This window comes from Mytilus edulis, chromosome 1 (genome assembly GCF_963676685.1).
Source record: "Mytilus edulis chromosome 1, xbMytEdul2.2, whole genome shotgun sequence".
Classification (NCBI taxonomy): Eukaryota; Metazoa; Mollusca; class Bivalvia; order Mytilida; family Mytilidae; genus Mytilus; species Mytilus edulis.
The window spans coordinates 60,371,323-60,388,791 of NC_092344.1; positions in this window are offsets into that span (position 1 = coordinate 60,371,323).

Below are 17,469 nucleotides of genomic sequence, written 5' to 3' on the forward strand. Positions count from 1 at the left end.
TAACCATTTATACAATTCGTTATAACGATTTTAATTCGGTATCACACATTACACAAAATTGTGATAACGAATTTAATTCGTAATAATTCGTAACGAATTACAAAATCTGATATAACGATTTCCAACAATTCGTTCTCACAAATTTAAGCTGTTATAACGAATTATAAAATTCGTAATAACGATTTAAATTCGTGATTTCGAATTCAAATTATATTTGTGGGAGGTCCTATGGGCGTCCATAGCTTTCCGACTTATTTGAACCACTTAATTAATATCCTATGGTCCTGTTTAACATGACATCTCAAATAATTAGATTAAGAGATAAAGCACATGTGGTGATTAAAAATAAGTATCTTTATACACTTTCTTTCAATAATATGTTTACAGGTGTACACTTTTTTATTTGGTTCTAATTAACGGACACCAATTATAAAAATATAGTCTGTGACATTAAATAATTATCTTTATCTTTTAGATAAGAATGACAACCGTAAACATTGAGTAGTATTGCATTCCAAATCATTTCAACCACATATAATTACTATCATATGATTAGGATTTCAACCCAAATGATTAACTAAAACCACGTCTGGTCATTTAAAATTGTTTCTCATTTAACATAATCTTAACTATATATTTGAAAATTCCACGGTCGTAGTTGGTTTTTATCTTCAAAAATACACGGATAATATATTTAATCAATCAATATTTATATACAAGGAGTTTGGATTGGGTTTACAGAATAGAGAATAATGGACGAAAAAATAAATAAAGAATGATATGGGCGAGAAAAATAAGGAATAAAGAAATATGACCAAAATAAATATAAAGAATAGTGAAATAGGGACTGGTAAAATATATCGAATAGAGAAATATACGGCTGCTTAAATATAAGGAATTAAAAATTATGGGATGTTAAACTATAAAAAAAATTATAAAGGAATACAAACAAATACGACTGTTACAGTATATAATTACAGTAGCATTTTTTGTTTGTTTGTGCACGTGCAAGAATTATGTACGTGCAGAGAAACAAGAACCGGTTTGAACCGGTATAAATGAGATGATTCTGGCTCTGTAGGTGGCCGGCTCTTAGCATACGGTCCAATCAAACAAGTTTTATGTCTATATAGTCCTTAACATAAAATTATGATGAAGATTACTAAATGCTTAAGGAAGAAAGATGATCAGGAGGATTCATTAATTATACGGAAACACAAAAAATTGTATTGACTATAAAAATTATTTCAACCGTATAGAAGATAAATTAGTCTACTGTACTTATACACAACACATTTTAGCCTATTGCAAGGCAAAATTTATGTTCCTATCCAATATACTCTTTATCCCGCGGGGTGGCCTCTTTTACAAGACCTATACCTATTGTATTTATGGTTAACGTGTTCTAAACATTCATGAATTATTTGCCACTGGACGTTAAGCAATCAATTACTATTTCCGTTTATTTCCTTAAAAACAAAGCTGTAAGAGAGATACTAAAGGTTTCACTGGAATTAACACTATGGACGAGTTTTGTTTATTTATTAATAGCGAAAACTCGCTTTCATCCATCGTTTGAAAATAACGTACGTGGCAATTTCAAAGTGCGCCTTGCAAAACGCTATACGATGGATCGTGGGAATGTGCATTGAAGGTGTCGTTCATACCGGAATTAGAAGCCTAAACGAGACGTATGTACTTCTGTTCCGATTTCGTGCACCAGTCGTACGTTAGGGAAAATCTCTCCATATTCTCCAGTCGATACGATTAAATGAAGATATCACGGACGTGACGTTTGGGAAACCAGTCTATTGCGCGGTAACCAGGAATGAATTGTATCACATCGAATTTGTTTTGAGATACGATCATCTTCAAATATGTCGTCTAAAAGATGACCATGTATTTCTCTTGCTATATTTTCGAAGGAAGTGAAGTAAATCTATAAGAGGAAACTACTCACTGTCATTTAGGAAATTACGAGTATGTTTAATTGCAATATTTGCTGTAAAGTGTATGTGTGGCCGCACGATCTTCAAAGACATATAAGGAGTAAGCATTCTTCCGATGAGCCACTATACCACCCAGGTGTTACCCAGTAGCAGCAAAAGCAGTAACAGCAGCAGCAGAAAAAGAAGCAGCAGCAGCAAAAGCAGCAGAAGAAGGCTTTCGTGTTTAGACACCCTTTCACCCTGATTGTGTCCGGTCCAACCTCCTGCGATAAAACTTATTTTATTTTATTTGTTTCAACACATAAAAAAACTGTGAAGTCCTAGTCCAGACAGGATCGTTTGGTTGTATAAAAGGTGGCAACCTCTTTACGAGGAAATACAACGAACATGCAGTGCTTCCACGCGTTGAATTCATTCGTGGAATTTCTTTTGATCTCGAAAGGGACGATTTTTTCGATCCCAACATTCGAAACATTATCCTATTAGATGACCTCATGTCGACATCGGACAAAGACTCCAGAATAAATGATTTGTTTACGGAAGGGTGTCACCATAGGAATTTATCGGTCGTCGTTTTAAATCAGAATTTATACTTTGGCAAAGACCCCACCCAGAGACGAAACTGTCATTATCTCATTCTCTTTAATAACCCCATTGATCGACAGCCCATCGTGACTCTTGGCCGACAGATGTATCCTTCTCGAGGGGACTTCTTTCTCCGGAAATTTGAAGAGGCAAAGAGGACACCTTTCGGGTACTTTCTTGTTGACCTAAAAGCTAGAACCCCAGAAGCCTCCAGATTGCACACAGAGGTCTTGCAGGTCGGTCAAGGAGAGACACCAGACGGACAGAGGGATGACGACCGTCTCTCGAATACTTTTGAAGACGATAGTTCGGTCTCATCAGACCAAGATATTGCCGACGAGACAACACATATTTCGTCACAGGATGCTGAAACACGGAAAGATCTCATCGCCTGTCAGGATTGCGGAGTACTTAGTGTTTACTCACCTACGTGGATGAGAAGCCCAACGTCAGCAAGGTTGTGGGAATAAAACGGCATTGCCCTTAACGATGACCGGGAAAGATGTAGAGGATGCTTTGAGTGGATTGCCCGTGACCGTTTGCTGTGCAGAAGACTTGCCTAGATATGTGAGCGACAGGCGTAGAAGGTTTGTGGTCAATACGGACAACTGTGATCAAAAGGGGAGTCATTGGGTTGCATTTCATTTCCCCGCATCGGGTCCATCAGAATTTTTCGACTCCTTAGAACGATTACCGGAAAAGTACTAACGCTATTTCAGAAATGTACTCATCTTTAATGGACCGAAATACTGTGTGGTTTGCAATCAAATCCAACCCGATGATTCAGATACATGTGGCCTGTATTGCATTTATTACGTCAAATTGAGATGTCGGGACTCGAGATGAAGGACATTATCAACAACTTTTCATCCACTGACACGATTCAGAATGACAGTAAACTCGTAGCACTATTTGGTTAAATGAAAAATAATGATACAAAAAAAAATAATGAAAAAAGAAAGAAAAAAAACAGAAGAAAAGAAAAAAAAATCTTAAAACACCTACATGGATGTATAGCAGGTCTTGAAAAACTCTTTCTAGGGTCACTAAAAGTATTCACCCTGGAGGGTAGCCTGGTCAAACATTAAGATATAGCGTCCAGGATTTAAGCCCAAATATGGCGTCGGCGTCTCGATGTCCAAGTAACATGGTCCAACCCGAAGTTTGCGTCTTGATTTCAGGGTCGACTATGGCGTCCGCTTTAAGGCCCAAATATGGCGTCGGCGTCTGCGCCAACTTTCGAATATGGCGTCAGCGTCCGACGACCACCTTAATGGGGGTCATTCTGTCCCACAAACACTACTGTTGTCTCATTGACAATCATACAACATCTACTTTTTTATATTATATATGTATTATCTATACGTATATATTTTCTATATACTAATTTTACATGTTTAGATGATGCAATGAAAATTCAGAAGATATGTGGTAATATTGCCAATGGAAAACTTATCCACCAAAGACAAACAAATGTGAATCAGACATGAGTTACACATATGTATTCATGTAAAATGCAATTAAAACCTATTCCTGACTAGATGTGACGAAAAACGAAAACTAACAGCCCGATTAATGCTGAAACGATAAACGTAAAATTAATATCAAAGACAGCAACCAATAACAATACAGTGCTCCTATATATCGTCTACCAACAGTATTTGTCTATACCTACCTTCGGTGGTTAACATGCAATACAGTGCTCCTATATATCGTCTACCAACAGTATTTATCTATACCTACCGTCGGTGGTTAACATGCAATACAGTACTCCTATTTACCGTTTATCAACAGTATTTGTCTATACCTACCGTCAGTGGTTAACATACAATATAGTGTTCCTATATACCGTCTATCAACAGTATTTGTCTATACCTTCTGTCGATAGTTAACATACAATATAGTGCTCCTATACACCGTATATCAACAGTATTTGTCTGTACCTACCGTCGATGGTTAACATACAATACAGTGCTCCATTACACAGTCTATTGACAGTTGTCTATACCTACCGTCGGTGATTAACATGCAATATAGTGCTCCTATATACCGTCTATCAACATAATTTATCTATACCTACCGTCGGTGATTAACATGCAATAAAATGCTCCTACATGTATATACCGTCTATTATTTATTTTTTTCTAAACCTACCGTCGGTAGTTTACATGCGATATAGTGCTCCTATATTCCGTCTACCAACAGTAGTTATCCATATCTATCGTCGGTGGTTAACATGCAATACAGTACTCCTATTCACCGTATATCAACATTATTTGTCTATACCTACCGTCGGTGATTAACATACAATATAGTGCTCCTATATAACGTCTATCAACAGTATTTGTCTATACCTACTGTCGGTAGTTAACATACAATATAGTGCTCCTATATACCGTCTATCAACAGTATGTGTCTATACCTACTGTCGGTAGTTAACATACAATATAGTGCTCCTATATACCGTCTATCAACAGTATTTGTCTATACCTACTGTAGGTAGTTAACATACCATATAGTGCTCCTATATACCGTCTATCAACAGTATTTGTCTATACCTACCGTCGGTGATTAACATACGATATAGTGCTATTACACATACCGTCTATCAAAAGTTTTAGTCTTTACCTACTGTTGGTACTTAACATACAATATAGTGCTCCTATATACCGTCTATCAACAGTATTTGTCTATACCTACTGTCGGTAGTTAGCATTCAATATAGTGCTCCTACATGTGTATATACCGTCTATCAACAGTATTTGTCTATACCTACTGTCGGTAGTTAACAGTCAATATAGTGATCCTATATACCGTCTATCAACAGTATTTGTCTAATACCTACTGTCGGTAGTTAACATACAATATAGTGCTCCTATATACCGTCTATCAACAGTATGTGTCTATACCTACCGTCGGTAGTTAACATACAATATAGAGCTCCTATATACCGTCTATCAACAGTATTTGTCTATACCTACTGTCGGTAGTTAACATACAGTATAGTGCTCCTATACACCGTATATCAACAGTATTTGTCTGTACCTACCATCGGTGGTTAACATGCAAGATAGTGCTCCTATATACCGTCTATCAACAGAATTTATCTATACCTACCGTCGGTGATTAACATGCAATAAAAGGCTCCTATATACCGTCTATTATTATTTTTTTTTCTAAACCTACCGTCGGTAGTTTACATGCGATATAGTGCTCCTATATTCCGTCTACCAACAGTAGTTATCCATATCTATCGTCGGTGGTTAACATGCAATACAGTACTCCTATTCACCGTATATCAACATTATTTGTCTATACCTACCGTCGGTGATTAACATACAATATAGTGCTCCTATATAACGTCTATCAACAGTATTTGTCTATACCTACTGTCGGTAGTTAACATACAATATAGTGCTCCTATATACCGTCTATCAACAGTATGTGTCTATACCTACTGTCGGTAGTTAACATACAATATAGTGCTCCTATATACCGTCTATCAACAGTATTTGTCTATACCTACTGTAGGTAGTTAACATACCATATAGTGCTCCTATATACCGTCTATCAACAGTATTTGTCTATACCTACCGTCGGTGATTAACATACGATATAGTGCTATTACACATACCGTCTATCAAAAGTTTTAGTCTTTACCTACTGTTGGTACTTAACATACAATATAGTGCTCCTATATACCGTCTATCAACAGTATTTGTCTATACCTACTGTCGGTAGTTAGCATTCAATATAGTGCTCCTACATGTGTATATACCGTCTATCAACAGTATTTGTCTATACCTACTGTCGGTAGTTAACAGTCAATATAGTGATCCTATATACCGTCTATCAACAGTATTTGTCTAATACCTACTGTCGGTAGTTAACATACAATATAGTGCTCCTATATACCGTCTATCAACAGTATGTGTCTATACCTACCGTCGGTAGTTAACATACAATATAGAGCTCCTATATACCGTCTATCAACAGTATTTGTCTATACCTACTGTCGGTAGTTAACATACAGTATAGTGCTCCTATACACCGTATATCAACAGTATTTGTCTGTACCTACCATCGGTGGTTAACATACAATACAGTGCTCCATTACACAGTCTATTGACAGTTGTCTATACCTACCGTCGGTGATTAACATGCAAGATAGTGCTCCTATATACCGTCTATCAACAGAATTTATCTATACCTACCGTCGGTGATTAACATGCAATAAAAGGCTCCTATATACCGTCTATTATTATTTTTTTTTTCTAAACCTACCGTCGGTAGTTAACATGCGATATAGTGCTCCTATATACCGTCTACCAACAGTATTTATATATACCTACTGTCGGTGGTTAACATGCAATACAGTACTCCTATTCACCGTATATCAACAGTATTTGTCTATACCTACCGTCGGTGGTTAACATACAATATAATGCTCCTATATAACGTCTATCAACAGTATTTGTCTATACCTACTGTCAGTAGTTAACATACAATATAGTGCTCCTATATACCGTCTATCAACAGTATGTGTCTATACCTACTGTCTGTAGTTAACATACAATATAGTGCTCCTATATACCGTCTATCAATAGTATTTGTCTATACTTACTGTAGGTAGTTAACATACAATATAGTGCTCCTATATACCGTCTATCAACAGTATTTGTCAATACCTACTGTCGGTAGTTAACGTTCAATATAGTGCTCCTATATACCGTCTATCAATAGTATTTGTCTATACTTACTGTAGGTAGTTAACATACAATATAGTGCTCCTATATACCGTCTATCAACAGTATTTGTCTATACCTACTGTCGGTAGTTAACGTACAATATAGTGCTCCTATATACCGTCTATCACCAGTATTTGTCTATACCTACCGTCGGTAGTTAACATACAATATAGTGCTCCTATATACAGTCTATCAACAGTATTTGTCTATACCTACTGTCGGTAGTTAACATACAATATAATGCTCCTATATACCGTCTATCACCAGTATTTGTCTATACCTACTGTCGGTAGTTAACATACAATATAGTGCTCCTATATACCGTCTATCAACAGTATTTGTCTATACCTACCGTCGATTATTAACATACGATATAGTGCTATTATATATACCGTCTATCAAGAGTTTTAGTCTATACCTACTGTTGGTAGTTAACATACAATATAGTGCTCCTATATACCGTCTATCAACAGTTTGTGTCTATACCTACTGTCGGTAGTTAAAATACAATATAGTGCTCCTATATACCGTCTATCAACAGTATTTGTTTATACCTACCGTCGGTGGTTAACATACAATATAGTGCTCCTATATACCGTCTATCAAGAGTTTTAGTCTATACCTAGTGTTGGTAGTTAACGTACAATGTAGTGCTCCTATATACCGTCTATCAACAGTATTAGTCTATACCTACTGTCGGTAGTTAACATACAATATAGAGCTCCTATATACCGTCTATCAACAGTATTTGTCTATACCTACTGTCGGTGGTTAACATACAATTTAGTGCTCCTATAAACCGTCTATCAAGAGTTTTAGTCTATACCTACAGTCGGTAGTTAACATACAATATAGTGCTCCTATATACAGTCTATCACCAGTATTTGTCTATACACACTGTCGGTAGTTAACATACAATATTTTGTTCCTATATACCGTCTATCAACAGTATTTGTCTATACCTACTGTCGGTAGTTAACAGTCAATATAGTGATCCTATATACCGTCTATCAACAGTATTTGTCTAATACCTACTGTCGGTAGTTAACATACAATATAGTGCTCCTATATACCGTCTATCAACAGTATGTGTCTATACCTACCGTCGGTAGTTAACATACAATATAGAGCTCCTATATACCGTCTATCAACAGTATTTGTCTATACCTACTGTCGGTAGTTAACATACAGTATAGTGCTCCTATACACCGTATATCAACAGTATTTGTCTGTACCTACCATCGGTGGTTAACATACAATACAGTGCTCCATTACACAGTCTATTGACAGTTGTCTATACCTACCGTCGGTGATTAACATGCAAGATAGTGCTCCTATATACCGTCTATCAACAGAATTTATCTATACCTACCGTCGGTGATTAACATGCAATAAAAGGCTCCTATATACCGTCTATTATTATTTTTTTTTTCTAAACCTACCGTCGGTAGTTAACATGCGATATAGTGCTCCTATATACCGTCTACCAACAGTATTTATATATACCTACTGTCGGTGGTTAACATGCAATACAGTACTCCTATTCACCGTATATCAACAGTATTTGTCTATACCTACCGTCGGTGGTTAACATACAATATAATGCTCCTATATAACGTCTATCAACAGTATTTGTCTATACCTACTGTCAGTAGTTAACATACAATATAGTGCTCCTATATACCGTCTATCAACAGTATGTGTCTATACCTACTGTCTGTAGTTAACATACAATATAGTGCTCCTATATACCGTCTATCAATAGTATTTGTCTATACTTACTGTAGGTAGTTAACATACAATATAGTGCTCCTATATACCGTCTATCAACAGTATGTGTCTATACCTACTGTCTGTAGTTAACATACAATATAGTGCTCCTATATACCGTCTATCAACAGTATGTGTCTATACCTACTGTCTGTAGTTAACATACAATATAGTGCTCCTATATACCGTCTATCAATAGTATTTGTCTATACTTACTGTAGGTAGTTAACATACAATATAGTGCTCCTATATACCGTCTATCAACAGTATTTGTCTATACCTACTGTCGGTAGTTAACGTTCAATATAGTGCTCCTATATACCGTCTATCAATAGTATTTGTCTATACTTACTGTAGGTAGTTAACATACAATATAGTGCTCCTATATACCGTCTATCAACAGTATTTGTCTATACCTACTGTCGGTAGTTAACGTACAATATAGTGCTCCTATATACCGTCTATCACCAGTATTTGTCTATACCTACCGTCGGTAGTTAACATACAATATAGTGCTCCTATATACAGTCTATCAACAGTATTTGTCTATACCTACTGTCGGTAGTTAACATACAATATAATGCTCCTATATACCGTCTATCACCAGTATTTGTCTATACCTACTGTCGGTAGTTAACATACAATATAGTGCTCCTATATACCGTCTATCAACAGTATTTGTCTATACCTACCGTCGATTATTAACATACGATATAGTGCTATTATATATACCGTCTATCAAGAGTTTTAGTCTATACCTACTGTTGGTAGTTAACATACAATATAGTGCTCCTATATACCGTCTATCAACAGTTTGTGTCTATACCTACTGTCGGTAGTTAAAATACAATATAGTGCTCCTATATACCGTCTATCAACAGTATTTGTTTATACCTACCGTCGGTGGTTAACATACAATATAGTGCTCCTATATACCGTCTATCAAGAGTTTTAGTCTATACCTAGTGTTGGTAGTTAACGTACAATGTAGTGCTCCTATATACCGTCTATCAACAGTATTAGTCTATACCTACTGTCGGTAGTTAACATACAATATAGAGCTCCTATATACCGTCTATCAACAGTATTTGTCTATACCTACTGTCGGTGGTTAACATACAATTTAGTGCTCCTATAAACCGTCTATCAAGAGTTTTAGTCTATACCTACAGTCGGTAGTTAACATACAATATAGTGCTCCTATATACAGTCTATCACCAGTATTTGTTTATACACACTGTCGGTAGTTAACATACAATATTTTGTTCCTATATACCGTCTATCAACAGTATTTGTCTATACCTACTGTCGGAAGGTAACATACAATATAGTGCACCTTTATACTGTCTATCAACAGTATTTGTCTATACCTACCGTCGGTGGTTAACATACAATATAGTGCTCCTATATACCGTCTATCAGCAGTATTTGTCTATACCTACCGTCGGTGGTTAACATACAATATAGTGCTCCTATATACCGTCTATCACCAGTATTTGTCAATACCTACTGTCTGTAGTTAACATACAATATAGTGCTCCTATATATCGTCTATCACAAGTATTTGTCTATACCTACTGTCGGTAGTTAACAGTCAATATAGTGATCCTATATACCGTCTATCAACAGTATTTGTCTAATACCTACTGTCGGTAGTTAACATACAATATAGTGCTCCTATATACCGTCTATCAACAGTATGTGTCTATACCTACCGTCGGTAGTTAACATACAATATAGAGCTCCTATATACCGTCTATCAACAGTATTTGTCTATACCTACTGTCGGTAGTTAACATACAGTATAGTGCTCCTATACACCGTATATCAACAGTATTTGTCTGTACCTACCATCGGTGGTTAACATACAATACAGTGCTCCATTACACAGTCTATTGACAGTTGTCTATACCTACCGTCGGTGATTAACATGCAAGATAGTGCTCCTATATACCGTCTATCAACAGAATTTATCTATACCTACCGTCGGTGATTAACATGCAATAAAAGGCTCCTATATACCGTCTATTATTATTTTTTTTTTCTAAACCTACCGTCGGTAGTTAACATGCGATATAGTGCTCCTATATACCGTCTACCAACAGTATTTATATATACCTACTGTCGGTGGTTAACATGCAATACAGTACTCCTATTCACCGTATATCAACAGTATTTGTCTATACCTACCGTCGGTGGTTAACATACAATATAATGCTCCTATATAACGTCTATCAACAGTATTTGTCTATACCTACTGTCAGTAGTTAACATACAATATAGTGCTCCTATATACCGTCTATCAACAGTATGTGTCTATACCTACTGTCTGTAGTTAACATACAATATAGTGCTCCTATATACCGTCTATCAATAGTATTTGTCTATACTTACTGTAGGTAGTTAACATACAATATAGTGCTCCTATATACCGTCTATCAACAGTATTTGTCAATACCTACTGTCGGTAGTTAACGTTCAATATAGTGCTCCTATATACCGTCTATCAATAGTATTTGTCTATACTTACTGTAGGTAGTTAACATACAATATAGTGCTCCTATATACCGTCTATCAACAGTATTTGTCTATACCTACTGTCGGTAGTTAACGTACAATATAGTGCTCCTATATACCGTCTATCACCAGTATTTGTCTATACCTACCGTCGGTAGTTAACATACAATATAGTGCTCCTATATAAAGTCTATCAACAGTATTTGTCTATACCTACTGTCGGTAGTTAACATACAATATAATGCTCCTATATACCGTCTATCACCAGTATTTGTCTATACCTACTGTCGGTAGTTAACATACAATATAGTGCTCCTATATACCGTCTATCAACAGTATTTGTCTATACCTACCGTCGATTATTAACATACGATATAGTGCTATTATATATACCGTCTATCAAGAGTTTTAGTCTATACCTACTGTTGGTAGTTAACATACAATATAGTGCTCCTATATACCGTCTATCAACAGTTTGTGTCTATACCTACTGTCGGTAGTTAAAATACAATATAGTGCTCCTATATACCGTCTATCAACAGTATTTGTTTATACCTACCGTCGGTGGTTAACATACAATATAGTGCTCCTATATACCGTCTATCAAGAGTTTTAGTCTATACCTAGTGTTGGTAGTTAACGTACAATGTAGTGCTCCTATATACCGTCTATCAACAGTATTAGTCTATACCTACTGTCGGTAGTTAACATACAATATAGAGCTCCTATATACCGTCTATCAACAGTATTTGTCTATACCTACTGTCGGTGGTTAACATACAATTTAGTGCTCCTATAAACCGTCTATCAAGAGTTTTAGTCTATACCTACAGTCGGTAGTTAACATACAATATAGTGCTCCTATATACAGTCTATCACCAGTATTTGTCTATACACACTGTCGGTAGTTAACATACAATATTTTGTTCCTATATACCGTCTATCAACAGTATTTGTCTATACCTACTGTCGGTAGTTAACAGTCAATATAGTGATCCTATATACCGTCTATCAACAGTATTTGTCTAATACCTACTGTCGGTAGTTAACATACAATATAGTGCTCCTATATACCGTCTATCAACAGTATGTGTCTATACCTACCGTCGGTAGTTAACATACAATATAGAGCTCCTATATACCGTCTATCAACAGTATTTGTCTATACCTACTGTCGGTAGTTAACATACAGTATAGTGCTCCTATACACCGTATATCAACAGTATTTGTCTGTACCTACCATCGGTGGTTAACATACAATACAGTGCTCCATTACACAGTCTATTGACAGTTGTCTATACCTACCGTCGGTGATTAACATGCAAGATAGTGCTCCTATATACCGTCTATCAACAGAATTTATCTATACCTACCGTCGGTGATTAACATGCAATAAAAGGCTCCTATATACCGTCTATTATTATTTTTTTTTTCTAAACCTACCGTCGGTAGTTAACATGCGATATAGTGCTCCTATATACCGTCTACCAACAGTATTTATATATACCTACTGTCGGTGGTTAACATGCAATACAGTACTCCTATTCACCGTATATCAACAGTATTTGTCTATACCTACCGTCGGTGGTTAACATACAATATAATGCTCCTATATAACGTCTATCAACAGTATTTGTCTATACCTACTGTCAGTAGTTAACATACAATATAGTGCTCCTATATACCGTCTATCAACAGTATGTGTCTATACCTACTGTCTGTAGTTAACATACAATATAGTGCTCCTATATACCGTCTATCAATAGTATTTGTCTATACTTACTGTAGGTAGTTAACATACAATATAGTGCTCCTATATACCGTCTATCAACAGTATGTGTCTATACCTACTGTCTGTAGTTAACATACAATATAGTGCTCCTATATACCGTCTATCAACAGTATGTGTCTATACCTACTGTCTGTAGTTAACATACAATATAGTGCTCCTATATACCGTCTATCAATAGTATTTGTCTATACTTACTGTAGGTAGTTAACATACAATATAGTGCTCCTATATACCGTCTATCAACAGTATTTGTCTATACCTACTGTCGGTAGTTAACGTTCAATATAGTGCTCCTATATACCGTCTATCAATAGTATTTGTCTATACTTACTGTAGGTAGTTAACATACAATATAGTGCTCCTATATACCGTCTATCAACAGTATTTGTCTATACCTACTGTCGGTAGTTAACGTACAATATAGTGCTCCTATATACCGTCTATCACCAGTATTTGTCTATACCTACCGTCGGTAGTTAACATACAATATAGTGCTCCTATATACAGTCTATCAACAGTATTTGTCTATACCTACTGTCGGTAGTTAACATACAATATAATGCTCCTATATACCGTCTATCACCAGTATTTGTCTATACCTACTGTCGGTAGTTAACATACAATATAGTGCTCCTATATACCGTCTATCAACAGTATTTGTCTATACCTACCGTCGATTATTAACATACGATATAGTGCTATTATATATACCGTCTATCAAGAGTTTTAGTCTATACCTACTGTTGGTAGTTAACATACAATATAGTGCTCCTATATACCGTCTATCAACAGTTTGTGTCTATACCTACTGTCGGTAGTTAAAATACAATATAGTGCTCCTATATACCGTCTATCAACAGTATTTGTTTATACCTACCGTCGGTGGTTAACATACAATATAGTGCTCCTATATACCGTCTATCAAGAGTTTTAGTCTATACCTAGTGTTGGTAGTTAACGTACAATGTAGTGCTCCTATATACCGTCTATCAACAGTATTAGTCTATACCTACTGTCGGTAGTTAACATACAATATAGAGCTCCTATATACCGTCTATCAACAGTATTTGTCTATACCTACTGTCGGTGGTTAACATACAATTTAGTGCTCCTATAAACCGTCTATCAAGAGTTTTAGTCTATACCTACAGTCGGTAGTTAACATACAATATAGTGCTCCTATATACAGTCTATCACCAGTATTTGTTTATACACACTGTCGGTAGTTAACATACAATATTTTGTTCCTATATACCGTCTATCAACAGTATTTGTCTATACCTACTGTCGGAAGGTAACATACAATATAGTGCACCTTTATACTGTCTATCAACAGTATTTGTCTATACCTACCGTCGGTGGTTAACATACAATATAGTGCTCCTATATACCGTCTATCAGCAGTATTTGTCTATACCTACCGTCGGTGGTTAACATACAATATAGTGCTCCTATATACCGTCTATCACCAGTATTTGTCAATACCTACTGTCTGTAGTTAACATACAATATAGTGCTCCTATATATCGTCTATCACAAGTATTTGTCTATACCTACCGGCGGTGATTAACATACGATATAGTGCTATTACATATACCGTCTATCTGGAGTTTTAGTCTTTACCTGCTGTTGGTAGTTAACATACAATATAGTGCTCCTATATACCGTCTATCAACAGTATTTGTCTATACCTATTGTCGGTAGTTAACATACAATATAGTGCTCCTACATGTGTATATACCGTCTATCAACAGTATTTGTCTATACCTACCGTCGGTGGTTAACATACAATATAGTGCTCCTATATACCGTCTATCAAGAGTTTTAGTCTATACCTACTGTTGGTAGTTAACATACAATATAGTGCTCCTATATACCGTCTATAAACAGTATTTGTCTATACCTACCGTCGGTGGTTAACATGCAATATAGTCATCCTATATACTGTCTATCAACAGTATTTGTCTATACCTACCGTTGGTGGTTAACATGCCATACAGTACTCCTATATATCGTCTATCAACAGTATTTGTCTGTACCTACCGTCGGTGGTTAACATACCATACAGTACTCCTATATACCGTATATCAACAGTACCTGTGTATACCTACCATCGGTGGTTAACAAGCATTACAGTACTCCTATATACCGTCTATCATTACTATTTTTCTCTACCTACCATCGGTGGTTAACATATAATACAGTGCACCTATATACCGTCTATTATCAGTATTTTTCTAAACCTACCATAGGTGGTTAATATGCAATATAGTGCTCCTATATACCGTCTATCAACACTATGTTTCTAACCTGTTTCTATACCCACCGTCGCTGGTTGACATGCAATACAGTGCACCTATATACCGTATATCAACAGTATTTGTCTATACCTATCGTCGGTGGTTAACATGCAATATAGTCCTCCTATATACTGTCTATCAACAGTATTTAGTCTATACCTACCGTCGGTGGTTAACATGACATATAGTACTCCTATATACCGTATATCAACAGTACCTGTTTATACCTACCATCGGTGGTTAACAAGCAATACAGTACTCCTATATACCGTATATCAAAAGTATTTGTCTATACCTACCGTCGGTGGTTAATGTAAAATATAGTGCTGTCTATTAAAATTACGTGTCTATACATACTGTCGGTGGTTAACATACAATAAAGTGCTCCTATAAACCGTCTATCAACAGTTTTCATTTATACCTACCGTCGATGGTCAATATAACGTATTATATGGTCCGTATATAGTGCTCATATATACCGTCTGTCAAAAGTATCTGAATTTACCTACCGTCGGTGGTTAACATACAATATAGTGCTCCTATATACCGTCTATTAACAGTATTTCTTTATACCTACCGTCGGTGGTTAACGTAAAATATAGTGCTCCTTTATATACCGTCTTTCAATAGTATTTCTTTATACCTACTGTCGGTGGTTAACATAGAATTTAGTGCTCCTATATACCGTCTATCAACCGTATTTGTCTATACCTACCGGCGGTTGTTATCAAAACAAACTATTTTCAATTGACAGTCCAAAGTTTCGTATCTATACTTCACTCTGAATGACTGATGACATTTATTTGACCAGTAACATTCCCTTTTGTATTCATTATTTAGTTTTCTCCCTGAACTTGTCTGAAATATTTGCGGCTGTACTGATGGCAAACAACAATCAATCAATTTCTTAAAGTACTTCTTAATCTAAATAATATATTATTTTTTAATCTAACCAGTAATATGTGATCGGTGAATGTACGTATGACAATTACGCCAATTTTGAAAAAGCATATTTTTTTTCATTTGCGCACATTGACATTTTTTAATTTGCGCCAAATTGATTCGAAAGGTTAGGTCTGATAAATTTAGATGATAAAATTTAACTTGTTTAACCAAACGCAGCAATTCAATGAACACAAGCTACAATATAGATAAATGTGTGTATAGACACATGTTGAGCTCATGGGTATCATCATTTAATCACACTTCTGGTACCCGAACATTTACTTTCATATATGGAACCGATGCCATAAAGAAAAAAACAGGCTTTAACTTATAAAAATTTTGATAAAAAAGGGGATGCTTTATTGTAGGGAAGATATCACAAGGTTGCAGTTCAACAGAAGTGTTGCATGACAATACTCAGTTAAAACAGATTTGTGCATATGCAAATGTGCTTTTTATGTCAAACTGTTACAATCTTATTTTATAAAGTGCTACTTCAAGTGTGATGTACACTTGCAATAAACTTATCCTGCTTTCAGTCCCCCTCCTCCTCCTCGTCACGTGTGAGCAAGTGGCAGGTGGCAAAAGGCCAGAAGGAATATTTTTGTTATTATATAAATAAATTCTATACATCTTATATGCCTCATTACTTGTGTTTACCTGTTAATTTGTGCAAATGAAGAAAATAAATTTGGCGCAAAGAAATAAAAAAAAATAGGCGCTAATTAAGTGCAGATTGGCGCAAATGGAAAAAGCCGAATCAAATATAATCTTTTCTCGTATCAAGATTTCAAGATGTTATTCATAACCTCAGACACATACTTGTATACAAGAGGACAATAATATATACAACCATATTAAGA